This window comes from Triturus cristatus, chromosome 8, assembly GCF_964204655.1.
Source record: "Triturus cristatus chromosome 8, aTriCri1.1, whole genome shotgun sequence".
Classification (NCBI taxonomy): domain Eukaryota; kingdom Metazoa; phylum Chordata; class Amphibia; order Caudata; family Salamandridae; genus Triturus; species Triturus cristatus.
The window spans coordinates 1,579,917,527-1,579,931,006 of NC_140591.1; positions in this window are offsets into that span (position 1 = coordinate 1,579,917,527).

Here is a 13,480-nt window from a genome sequence, read left to right on the forward strand (position 1 = left end):
GTGGCTCCACCTTTTGCTTGGCAGCTCCTGCTTTTATCCAAACTAGAGTTTCCAGCTCAGGGAGAATCAGAAAGTCTGCCACTGGCGTGTGTCTCACGGCAGCTGCTACCCCTGCTACCCTTCTGGCACGACCTTCGAAGCTTCTCTCTACTAACGTGCAGTGAAGATAGCTCGCTGGGTTCACCTCCCTACTGGAGACAACTGTCTGCAGCTGGAACCCTGCATCTGTTTCGAATGCTGCCGGGCCTACTCCTGCTTTCAACATGTGCTGGTCCATAAAGCAAGAGTGATCGAGTGTGGTCCAGGGAAGGCTGCATATCGGCACTTTACGACTTTGGCCATGTTTTGTTACACAAAACACCTCTTTGTGTGTAAGGTGTCGTCCTCTTAAGCAGGCCTCTGCTTACTCTGACCGGGCCCTCTCTCTCCAACCCCCTCACGAAAAGTCAGTCGCCATCACCTGCACTTTACGTTCATGGGTTATTAGAGTTGCCCCGCTTCTGAACTGGAGAGCAACTCCATCCTTTGTACTGAATATTTAGAGGCGGCAGAACACACACACATACATTGGAAGACCGGAGACCTTCCGCTACGGGGCGACATCTCTTTTATCCTCTGTGCACACATCTGAACAATCAGTCAGACATTTGCAGAGTGCACTAATCACCTGTGAGGGTCTCATGGTGCTGGGGGCGGGGGGGGGGGTGCAGCTACTGCTCGAACAGCCAGGTCTTGAGACGTCTCCTGGAGGTCAGCAGGTTCTGGGTCTGTTGCAGATGGGTGGGTAGGGTATTCCATGTCTTGGTGGCGAGGTAGGACATGGAACAACCATGAACCGATGCTTGTAAATCCCCTGGTGAGAGGTGAAGTTTCCTGTTCTAACAGGTCTGGGCCCCTGTGTTCTGGGTCTGTGGCCTGTCCAGAGTGCAGTGTGCTGGTGTCAACAGCCCTCTTCCCATGTCACGTCAGCTACCTTCTGCCAGAGCTGACTCACCTGCCAAGGCCCTCTGTCTGGCACCTTTGCTCCACTGACTGAACTGTCACAACAACCCCCACAGTATGGGAAGGACTTGTGAGGCGGGAGCTCTGAAATACCGCAGAGGACACACAACATTCCCAGACTGAACACGACTGGCCATAGGTGTGTGGGTCTAAGGAAGTGCCTTACTGTGCAAGTACTATAATTGTGTTAAGGGCCCTAACGTTTCTAGAACAGTCTAACTTTCTCTGCCCTTCTTCATTTTGATTAACACAGCTTTCCCAGCTTGGTTACAAAAAATAACATTATTTTAGAAAGAGGCAGCTTTGACTTCTGAGTGTATAACCCTTGCCCCTCCTGGAGCGAGCACTGCATGTATTCTGGAGAGTCAGTAGTGCAAAGAGAGCATGTCACTCACCCCAGTAGAAGCCTGTGGCACTGCACCCTTTCCTTCTTTAGTGGAGTCTCTTTTCTTATTATACTACTGCTGGTTTAAACAAGCATGTGCAACTGCAATGCAATAGGTCTCCCATTTGCGAGAGTTTGAGCTATTGGCATTGTAAATGACAATGCCTTTTATTTATGTGTTGTTGTTGAAACAGATGAATAAAATACATTGTCATTTACAATGCCAATAGCTTAAGCCCTCACAAATACGAGACCTATTGCATTGTAAATGCTTGTTTAACTATACCTCTCTGTATACATATTGTATTCTTTTTTATCAATTGCCCTCTCTAATCGACAAACACATCCTTTTCTTTACCTTACTATTACTTTCTCTTACTATCTCTTTGCTCTTTCTCCCTCCCTCACTGTATGCCTTAATTTCTTCCTCTCATGCACCCTCTCCCTTTTCTACCCCCAGTACCTCCTCTGTACTTCTTATTGTTTATTTTTTTTCGCTCTCTAGCTCCCTTTATCCTAGGTCTCAATTTAATTTCATTAAGCATATTCAGTTCCACCATCCTCTACCTGTAGTTCTATTCTTTTTCTTTTTAGCCGATGAGAGTTTTAGCTCTACAGTTCGGAAAGATGGATGTAGATTAGATTCATTAGATTAAAGTGGAAATATTTGTAGGTGTGATTGTATGTAGTGAGCAGCCTTCTGCTAACGATACCTGACCACTGTTATGCCACTGTTATGCAAAGTGGGTGTATTATGAGAATGCAATTCTTTGGGGAGGCAATGTACTTCTAAGCTGTAGCATTTTAGCATTTTCAGATGAAGCAAACATGGTGCCTATAGGACCACCAGCCTGTATCTTGCATCCAGTGAGGCAGGTGGATTATGTGTTTCTTACTTTTCTAAGTATACATGTTACGCTTGACATCAGTGGTGTCATGTTGCCTTTACCTCGCCTGTTTTGCTGAAATTGTTTTGTAGGCTATAGGACTCAGTGTACTTTACCACTGCCACCCAGTGCTAAAATGCTGTGTTCTCTCCCTAAAACATTGTCAAACTGCACAACACTAATTTGGCACATTTAATTTACTTATATGTCCTTAATAAATGGTACTACATGTACCCAGGACATGTAAATTAAATGCTACCATATAATGATGAATGCTACTAGTGGACTTGCTTGGCTCATTGTGAAACCCACTAAAGTAGACATTTAAACATGTCTCAGGCCCTCCACTGCAGCCTGTAGTGCAGTATTTAAACTTCCATTTCGGCCTGGCAAAATAAACCTTTTACAAGGCATAAACCTTACTTTTTAATACTTATACATCCTTTATGAGGTGGGCCCTAAAGCCTCATAGGGCAGAGTGCCCAGTACTTAAAAAGTAGGATATGTGTGTTTAATTTCTTGGCAGTGTAAAATGCTTAAAGTCGTTTTTCACTGTTTTGAAGCCTATGTTTCCCATTAACTACCACTGGGTTACCTTATTACATTTAATAAATGCTCACTTTGGATTAAGAGCAGATAAATATATGCTATTTACACTCAAATGAAAAGTAATTAAAATCCTATTCAATTGCACAGTCAGATCTTAAGTCACAAATATGAAAATGCCATTTTTAGAAAGTTAGCTTTTTCTTGTTCCAAACATTTGTGCCTTCTACCAGTGTCCTGGGTCACATACCTGTGAATGGCTCGACTGTTGGGGTTTGGGTATAGCGTCCAGATAGTAGCTCAAAGAGGGCTTAGGTGTGGACAGGATGAGCTATACTGGCAGGATGACTGGGGAGGGGCGGTACTCAGCTACACTTACACTTCAAAGGGCTTTGCTTCCTGCACCCACAAAATAACCAGACACCAGGACTGTCCTGGCTTTTGTCACCCCAACAGTTTAAAGCCTTGACAAGGAAAGAGGGAAAACTTTCTAGAACTTTCCAGAACCAGACGTGGGGGTAGGACAGGGATTCCCTTCAAACAAAAGCTGGCACCAGGTATAAATATTTGACCTCCAGAGACACTCTTCAGACCACACCTGGACCTGTGGGGCCACCCAACTACTTAAAGGACTGCCTTGCTGTCTGACATGGAAGACTGGATCTGTTTACCAGGCTAACAAGTATGGCTGCAAGAGTCAAACTGCTGATCTGCTATGAGAGGGATGCAGGGATGCAAGCTTCAGAGGTGTCCTTGCAGTCTCACAACTGACCTGCTGCAACGGGACCTGTCTGTACCTGCAACTGGACCTGACTGAGCTCTTCTGTCCTCCGCTGTTGTATGTCCTGGCCCTCAAGAAGTGCTTCCCAAGTTTCTGGTCCTTTGGCTGGCATCAAAGTGTACTCCTCCTAAAGAAAAGGTAAACATCCGGACGTTTGGGACTCCTCATGCCCAAGGACGGGCTTGTCAGTGCCAAGACTTTGCAGCCTCTGATGACTGCCATTGAAAAGTTCCAGTTGAAGAATGCTCTTCACACCGCCAGCTATTGTCAGCAACAACCAGCAATGCAGGGCATGCACTTCGCGCAACAGCAATGAGAGCTCGTGCTGATTGCCGATGTGAAGCTACAACAATGGCCGTCCGCGATGCTTGACCAGCTCTTCACTCTACAGCAACGAGTGACAACAATGCCTGGCCTGCTCTTCACACTGCCGTGATGACTGTCCATGATGCTTAGCCTCCTCCTTCAGGCCTCCTCTACGGCGAACTGTACTCTTCTCCATGGAATTCAAAGTTAACTTCTTAGCAGGACTATCCTGGTCCCTCCATTGCAGTTGGCCTGAACTTGTGCCTTTTCCACGACCTAGCGGGACCAAATGACCACGAGTGGCACTTTGGGCCACATGTACAAGGGAAGTGGCGGAGCGTGTCGTTAGCCTCCTTGGCTTAACGACATGCTCCACCACTTCTGAAATGCAGTGCTGCACCATATTTACAAGAATATGGTGCAGCCCTGTGTTTCAACCTGCGCTGGCGCTAAGTTCAGAAGATTAGCGCCACAGAAGGTGGTGCAGATCAGAGTGCTGAATCCCCTCTACTTCCACGGACGGAATGATTTCACAGTCACACATGCATACACACATCACACGCTGGTGGGGCCCATTAAACCAACATTCACCCTAAATCACTCTATCCGTGCCCTGTAAAGGAGAAACACCTTTCACATATGCTCTATCTAATCTGCCTGTACTTTGAGGTCAATGCGACCAGCTAGTTGCTTATAGATCTAACAAAATACATTTCAAAGAATACACAATAAAATCAATAAACATGACCAGAAATAACCACCCGAGACAGGAATTCAAACAGATTGTTCATTTATCTAAAATTTCAAGAAAAGCCAATTAAATGCAAATTTAATTTCTCTCATATTTACCTATTCTGTCTAAATGTCAGATCCTAAGTCAGAACCGGTCCTTTGTAGAAGAATTAGAGTCTTTTGTCGTCATGTAGAGTCATCGTCCTCTCCGTCAGCATAGGGACCTCGCATCATCATCTCGGGAAGAAGTGGCGCTAGACCTCTCTAATCTAATATTATTTATACTAAAATTTACATTCTATAAAGTAACATTTCTTTATTCAGAACGGATGAATGGCGGAAATAATGTCATCTTGGTACTTTTTCGATATTCTACGGGATGTTCTCACGCATAGATTGTCCCAAATAATGAATAGCAGAATTGAACGTCCATGACTAATTCGCTACTTTTACGGATGTCTCTACTAGGTGAATTTGTTTCAAAAGTGGGTTCACATTGAGTTCGTATCAACTTTTTCGTCTTTCAGGGGCTTTTGGCAGATGTCCCAGACTTGTCATCATGCTTATGGCTTTTCAGTTCATCGGAGATGCAAGGTCACAGGCAGAGTGAAGTCTCTCTGTAAATTTCCATCTACTCGAGTGCAGGCTGTAGACGGCAGCCATTTTCGGGTAGGCCACATTGGGCAACTTAAGCAAAAATAAACATAAAACAGAATTACTGCACGGAAATGATTATACAGTGTTATGCCCCTACTAATACCCATATGTGTGTGTATTTATCTAGCCATTTGCAACATCAAAAGCCATTAACGCATATTAATTTTAAGCGCAATACATCATAACATCACATAAGCAACATCGATTTCTGTCAATTTGCTCACCAACTTAGTTCACTTATTATTGTAGCCATGCAGTAGCATTCCCACGTGTAATTCTCTTGTTAATAAGGTTGATTAGACAACATTTGACAAACTCTTAATACTTAATAATTAATCAGTAGTACTTTTAGTTATAACATGCGAAAATGAAACAGATGTTCGGTTTTAAAGTAAAAACCCTGCTCCATCAATCCCCCCTTTGGTGATATATAATCACCACAAAAATCAAAACCCAAAAAATCAATTTAGTTTCCCCTTTTTGGAAGAATTTGAAATATCTTCTTGTTCTTGTTTTTAGACCCTAGTTTCCATCTCATCTTCCTTTTTAGTTTCTATATACATGCTTTCTGTTAGCTCTTCTAGTTCTATTTCTTGTGGATCTCTTTCCGGTTTCTTTTGTCTCTTTTTAACATTTTCTTTTGTGATTTTCTTTTTATTTCTTCTATATCTACAACACATACATCCTAATCTAAGGATCAATAATGCAACTATTACACAAGTTAATGGAAATAATATCTTACCAAATATGGTACTACCTATCTTAGCTACAAAGTTCTTAATAGCAATCATCTTGTTAGCCATTTTAGTCCAGATACTTTCAGCTTCCAGTGGTACTAATTCATCATGCAAATCAGTAATATTTTTGATGTAAACTTTTAGATCTTTACTTTCGTCAGGAATGTAAGTGCAACAATGTTGAACTTTCAGCATTCCACAGACTCCACCCTCTTTTGCCAAAAGAATATCAAGGACACGTCGATTTTGCATTGCCATAGCACGCAAAGCAACCATTTCTGTATTAACCAAAAGAAAGCCTCCAGCGGTGCTTGTTGACAAGCGATCCACCACTGTTGACAGCTTCCGAATGCCAAATGCATTTAAAGAAATTCCCACTGCTGGAATTAAAGCTCCAAAAATATCTCCTACAATTTCTGTCCATGTTTCTCTTCTATAACGTGTTAATGTGTTAGAATGTTCAGCATCATCTACTCTATCCATGTGAAAAATCTTTGGAAAGACCAGGCCAACATAACATGTACCAAACCAATGGTCAGGCAAACGGTAATAAGCCTTGTTCCCACAAATATAATACACTCCCGGAAAAACTGGATCTTCTCCTCCTCTAAATCCCCATCCGGTTGCAATAAAGTATGTATCATGGCACTCACTAGTCCCTATGAAATAATAATCATATTGGGATCTCTTCCTGGTAATGCACAGTTTCCCTTTCTGTGGGGCATCTATAGCCATAGTTGGACTGGCTCCATTTTTCTACTCCTTTTCTTTCTCAATATCCCACTTTGTGTCACTCATTTTACGCCCTTCTGCTTTCTTGTGCATGTTCAACCTTCTTCTCTCAACCATGTCTAGAAAATTCTTCTCTTCTCCCTTCAAACTACAAGTTAAATTATTTCTAAAAACATAGTCTAAGGTTAATTCTTTGGTTTCTAGAAAAATCTCACCTAAAGTGTTAGCTTCCTTTGCAGGATTCAATTCTTTATTCATAGGCAACTGCCCAAGAATATTATCTATATTAGACATATTGTAATCTAATTTCTCTAATTGATAAAATATACTAATCAACACACTACAGGAAATTCCATACGTAGCCGGAATATGATGATAAGTCACTCCTTCCGAAACAGAGGCAGGTAATTGCATGCAGACATAGCAATCCCTTACTTCCATTGTCTTTACGTACTCATACAACAATTTAGAAAAAACATTGCTAGAAAAATCGTTAATTGACCTATCTTTATGTATATGTACATTACTAGTTCTAGTTGGAACTACCTTTAATGGACTCTTCCCTATATTAGTCTTGTTCTCAGTATGACCTTCTAAAGTGTCTATAGTGACTCTAAATGAAATCAAAAGAGCAAGCACGCTCCAAAGCAGCATTAATAAACCTGTACAGCAGCAGCACATCTTGCACCATCTTTTCAGAAAGGTACATCTACTTTTATTCTCAGTGTTAGCCATTTTGTTAATTTGACCGTGTCTTTTGACTTAGCCTCTTCTACTCCTCTACTGAACTTTTAATGCCAGCGAGTACCCACCAGATTATTAAACTCTACTAATTTTAGTATTACTTCTTCTTCTCTTCTCCAAGTGATTTTTCTTGGATTCACTCAATTTAGATTTTCATCACTTTTCACTGTCTCTTCATCATCATCAAACTGTATCAGGTCCTGAACATCCGTCTCTTCTCCAATGTCGGACAAGATAACTCTCAGGATTCCCACAGCTTCTTCTTCAGCAACCTCCTTCAGTAAAGCCTCCTCTGGACTTCCTTGGCTGTCCGCCTCTTCTCCTTCTTCAGGCAGTGCCACATACGTCCATTCCGGTGACTTGTACCTCTGGTTTGGTTTTCTTACTCTTTTAGATCTCTCTGGTATCTTTGCTTCTTCTTCCTTGGTAGGATTCTGACTTGACACTTCGTTCACTTGTTCAGCTTTCGAAGAGTTAACTCGTGTCAGTCTGTACCTTAGTCTCTTTATCTTATTTGGCCAAAGATCTCCTTTAGCATTTCTCTTCTGCTTTCCTTCCTTATTGTTTCTTTCTCCAAGCCAAGTTCTCTTTCTCAGAACTCGTCCTCCATGTATCTCATTGTCACTTTCATCAGACTTTGTTTCAGTTGCTACTGGTTCATTAACAGCTTTCTTTTCTTTAACAACTTCTTTTTCTCCAACAGTCTCTTTTTCCACCAATTGAGATTTCCCTACTTCTGTCCCTCCTCGGGTCTCCGACACGCAATCTTCTTGCTGTCTACTTGTCCCTTCACCTAGCTTGTTGTAGATATTCCCTATACCTCCTCGGGGTTTTTCCGCAATCTGTCCCTCTCTGTATTTGTCTGTCCCTTTTTCTTCAATATTTATCTCAGGTGGAACTTGTCCAATTTCCTCATGCGATTCAGGTGTCTCTTCTGTTGGAATGTTCTTTTCTTTTCTTTCTTTCTTTTTGTGTTGGTCACTGTCAATTGGAACCTCAGGCAATTCTTCTGAGTCTGAGCTCGCTTCTTCAGTTTGCACTGTTCTCTTCAGAACCTCTTCTGGTGGGATGAAAGCTTCTCTTGACTCACTTTCCCCACTTTCAGGATTCTTTTTCCTTCCTACTGCCTCACTGTCTGCATCATCACTGGAATCTGACTCTTCAAAGTATTATTTTCCAGTACCATCTCTTGGATTTGGAACTCTCAGTGTGTGGCTTGCATGTATCCCATTTTTCACACCAGCGCACTTCACAGCAGTCGTTGTGGTCAAGATGACTTGTCTTGGCCTTCCCCACCTTGGAACCAGGCAATTCCTTCTTCTGTGGACTTTTATCCTTACCCAGTCCCCTGGGCTCAGATCATGGGCTGGTTTCTTTTCAAGTGTGGTGGCGTCTTCTCCAACCTGGTGAAACACAGAATGAACTGCGTCAGCCAGGCCTTTGCAGTAATCCAAAATCATGTCATCAGTTATAGTCATCAGCTTGTTCACTGGTACATATGCATGCCTCATAGCACGTCCCATGATAATTTCATGTGGACTCAAACCTGTTGTTCTGTCTGGAGTAGACCTAATGGTCATCAGGACTAGAGGCAAGACATCGGGCCATTTCATTCCTGTGGCTAAGCACATTTTGCCAATTCTGTTTTTGATAGTACCGTTCATCTGCTCAACTACCCCAGAAGCTTCTGGTCGGTAGGCACAATGCAACTTCTGCTGTACACTCAATGCTTCACAAATTAGACCCATGATTTCATTATAAAAATGTCCTCCTCTGTCTGATTCAATGGTTACTGGGAACCCGTACCTTGGGATGAACTCTCTTAACAGTAATTTGGCCACTGTTATCCCATCATTCCTTCTTGTTGGGTATGCCTCCACCCACCTTGAGAACAAACAGACCACCACCAGGACATACCTCAACCTGTTGACTGGGGGCATTTCAATGAAGTCTATCTGCATTCTTGTGAAGGGTCCTCCCTCCCTGCCTATTGTTCCTAGGCTCACCACTGTTTTCTTTCCTGGATTGAATTGCTGACATATCAGACATCTCTGGCAGAGGCTTTCTGCTATCAGTCTAAACTTTGGACTGTACCAGGTTTGCTTAAAGGCTCTTATCATAGCATCCCTCCCCAGGTGTCCTTGGCCATGATACATCCTTGCCATTGTTGATAGCATGCTGTTCGGCATGACTGGTCTTCCATCCCTATAGACCCACACATGATCCTTTTCTCTAGGTGCACAACCTGCCTTCACCCAATCTCTCATTTCATCATCTTCTGCCTCATCCTGCAGCTGTTTTACTTCCTCCCATGTCCCCACTTCATTAGTAGACATTATTGAACAAGAAGACATTTCCCGTTCTTTGCTTCTGTTAATTGAGTGATTGTTCCTTGCACAATATTGTGCAATGTAATTGCCAAACTTGTTACCCATTGTTACAAAATCATCACCATGACCATGAGCAGCACATTTTACAACTGCTAGTTCTTTAGGAAGCTGTATCGCCTCTAGCAGTTTTCCAACCACTTCAGCATTCTTTATGGGAGTTCCACTTGAGGTCAGGAAACCTCTTTGTAGCCATAGCTGGCCAAAATCATGGACAACCCCGAAGCCATACTGGCTGTCAGTCATCACAGTCACTCTCACACTTCTCCCAATCTTGCATGCTTTGGTCAGTGCCACCAGTTCTGCCACCTGAGCAGATTTAACTCCTTTCAAGGGTGATGCTTCCACAACTTCCGAGATTTTGCACACAGCATATGCAGCACTCAACACTCCTTCCTCTGTTCTCAGACAAGATCCATCCACAAACAACACATGATCACTTTCAGGTAGTGGCAGATCTCTTATGTCTGGCCTTGGCTTTGTGCAGTAATCAAGTACATCCAGGCAATCATGATCAACATCATTTCTCACTCCCACACATTCAGCATCAGGCAACAGTGTCGCTGGATTCACATTCACACATCTTTCCAGACTTACATTGGTTGCACCAAGAATGACTTTCTCATATTTAGTCAGCCGACTATGAGACATAAACTGTGTCTGGCTCCTTGTTAAAAGGATTGCCACATCATGAGGTACGAATACCCGTACAGGGTATCCCATTATGATTCCCTCACTTTGTTCCAGACTTTTGCAGGTAGCAGCTACTGCTTTCAGGCAACCTGGCAAACCCACAGCTACTGGGTCAAGAGTTGCTAAGAAATAGGCAATTGGCCTTCTCAGACGTCCGTGTTTCTGGATTAACACTGAAAGTGCACATCCATTTCTCTCACTACAGTACAGCTCAAACTCCTTTTCATAATCAGGCATCCCTAGGGCAGGAGCTTCACAAAGTCTGTCTTTCAGCTCTCTGAATGCAGCCATTTCTTCTGGGTTTAGTTCTAATGGGTCTTTCACCTCACTTTTGGTCAATTTAATCAATGGTTTGGCAATCAGGGAAAAATTACTTATCCACTGACGACAGTAACCCACCATTCCCAGGAACATTCTCACCTCTCTTTGTGTCATTGGGGCTCTCATTCCCCTAATGATTTTGATTCTGTCAATAGTCACTTTTCTCAGGCCTTTCTCAATATTGTGTCCCAGATACTGGACTTCTTTCTTACAGAACTGCAATTTTGCTGGAGATACCTTTAATCCTCCATCTGCCAAGTGATTCAGCAATGCAATGGTATCTACTTCACAAGCTTCACGTGTTTTTGATGCCACAAGTAGGTCATCAATATATTGGACCAAGACTGAATTTTCAGGCATGGCCAGACTTTCCAGAGATTTCTTTAGCAATTGATTAAATATTGAGGGGCTCTCTGTATACCCCTGTGGAATTCGGCACCATGCCAAAATCCGCTCTCCAAATCTAAAAGAAAATATTGGCTGGCTGTCTTGATGCAATGGGATTGAAAAGAAAGCATGACACAAATCAATTACCGTGTACCATTCTGCATCATGGGGAATCTGATACAAAATCACTGATGGATTTGGCACAATAGGACAACATGGCACAACAATATTGTTAATCTTTCTCAAATCTTGTACTATTCTGAATTTTCCATTAGGTTTCTTCAGTCCCATTATCGGTGAATTACATGGGCTACTCAATATTTCTCTTAACACCCCTTGCTGGATCATCTTCTCAATTAAGGGAATTATTTCAGGTGTCAATCGGTATTGCGGTATGTTTGGGTAAACCACTCCCTCTTTTACAGTAATCTTTACTGGATCTACATTTCTCATCAGACCCACATCTTCTCCAGTAAAATCCCAAACTGCTGCTTTCACTGTCTGTTTCAACTCGGAGGGTAATGCATCAGGATTAAATATTGCATATGTTCCCAGAGCCTCACATTCTCTATTATCCATGGTCATTCTGTATAGCACATCCTCATCAGGTGTTTCAAAGGTTACACCATCTGGAGTACAGAAAATAGTGCAATTCATTTTGCACAGCAGGTCCCTGCCTAACAGGTTCACTGGACTGGTGTCACACACCACGAATCGGTGCATGTCTGAAAATTTCCCTATTCTAACCCCTACTGGCTCAGTAAGTAGTGTCTTGTTCTGTGTATTGGATACACCAACCACTTGGATCGTTTCATCCGAGAGAGGAAGATTCTTTATATCAGCTGACCTGACAGTTGATCTCGTGGCCCCAGTATCAACTAGGAAAGTGATACCCTCACCATTAATTTTCCCATCTACAAAAGGTCCTGCCTGGTCTATTTCTAGAGTTGCGCCAAGTACGCACTCCTCCTCCTCTCTTCGGCACTGTCAGAAGTCTCCCTCAGAGTCACTATCCTCATTTTTCAGCCAGTTCTGAGATACAGCGCTTGCGCGTTTTGGTTTGATTACCTGCTCTTCATCGTAGAACCCCGATTCTTGGCTGTACTTCTGGGATCCTTTTCTCTGTGGCAAGGGTGGCTTTGGCACCTGATTCTGCTGCTTATCAGCCTTCTGCTGTTGCCGATGCTGACCACACCCCTCACTCTGCACCTGCGAATTCAATGATGAATTATCATCGTTAGTAGATGGTGGATTCTTACACTCGGATTTCCAGTGCCCCAATTTTCCACAGTTGTGGCAGGGGAACTTTTTCTTTGCTTCTTCTATATTCCCTTTTCCTTTTCCTGGACCAAACCTGGGTTTATTTCCTGGGTTATTTGCCTGTTCAACCAGCTGAGCTTCCTGTCTTTCTGCAACTTTCACCTGTGCCCACATTGCCTTTTCTTTCAGCTTTTTTTGCTTTGCCTCAATCTCATCACTGAAGTATTTTGCATGTCTCAAAATATCATCAATCTTCTTACTCTGCCAATCCACTGTGTGTTGCCGTATCATTTCACTGATTTCAGGCCGCAAACCGTACACAAATCTATACACAAAATGACTCAGATCCTTGTCACCCAGATGTTCATCTCCACTGAACTGCTTAAAAGCTAGTATCAGTCTTTCATAGTAAGCATGGACTGATTCTTTCAATTCCTGATGTGTTCGGTCTATTTTAACCCAGTCTGTCTCCTTGGGGGGTACTTTATTTTTCAAGAAGGCCATAACCTGCTCATACTTCTTCATTACCTCCGGGTCTGGAGCTCCTGTTTTTTGATCTCTTGGGTATTCCTTAGTGGGCCAGTCTATGACTATTTTACATTCTGCCCACAGGTCTGCTGGTACAATTATATCAAAGAGACTATTCAGGTCAATCCACAGTACTTTTGACAGCTTTACAAATCTGTTGACTTGTCTTTACCACTCAACAGGCTTTTCCCTTAGTCGAGGGAAATCATTCGTAAATGATAAAATATCCTGTCTGGTCCATGGGACATGTACGTACCCACCTCCTGGAATCTCTCTCATGGGGTAAGCTGTCACTGCCTTCTCTTTTTCTGTCAGGGGAAATGCCGAGTAAGTTCTATCTGCCCCATCCTCTCGCTTTCGATACCATCTGTCTTTCCATCTTTCTACATCTCCCC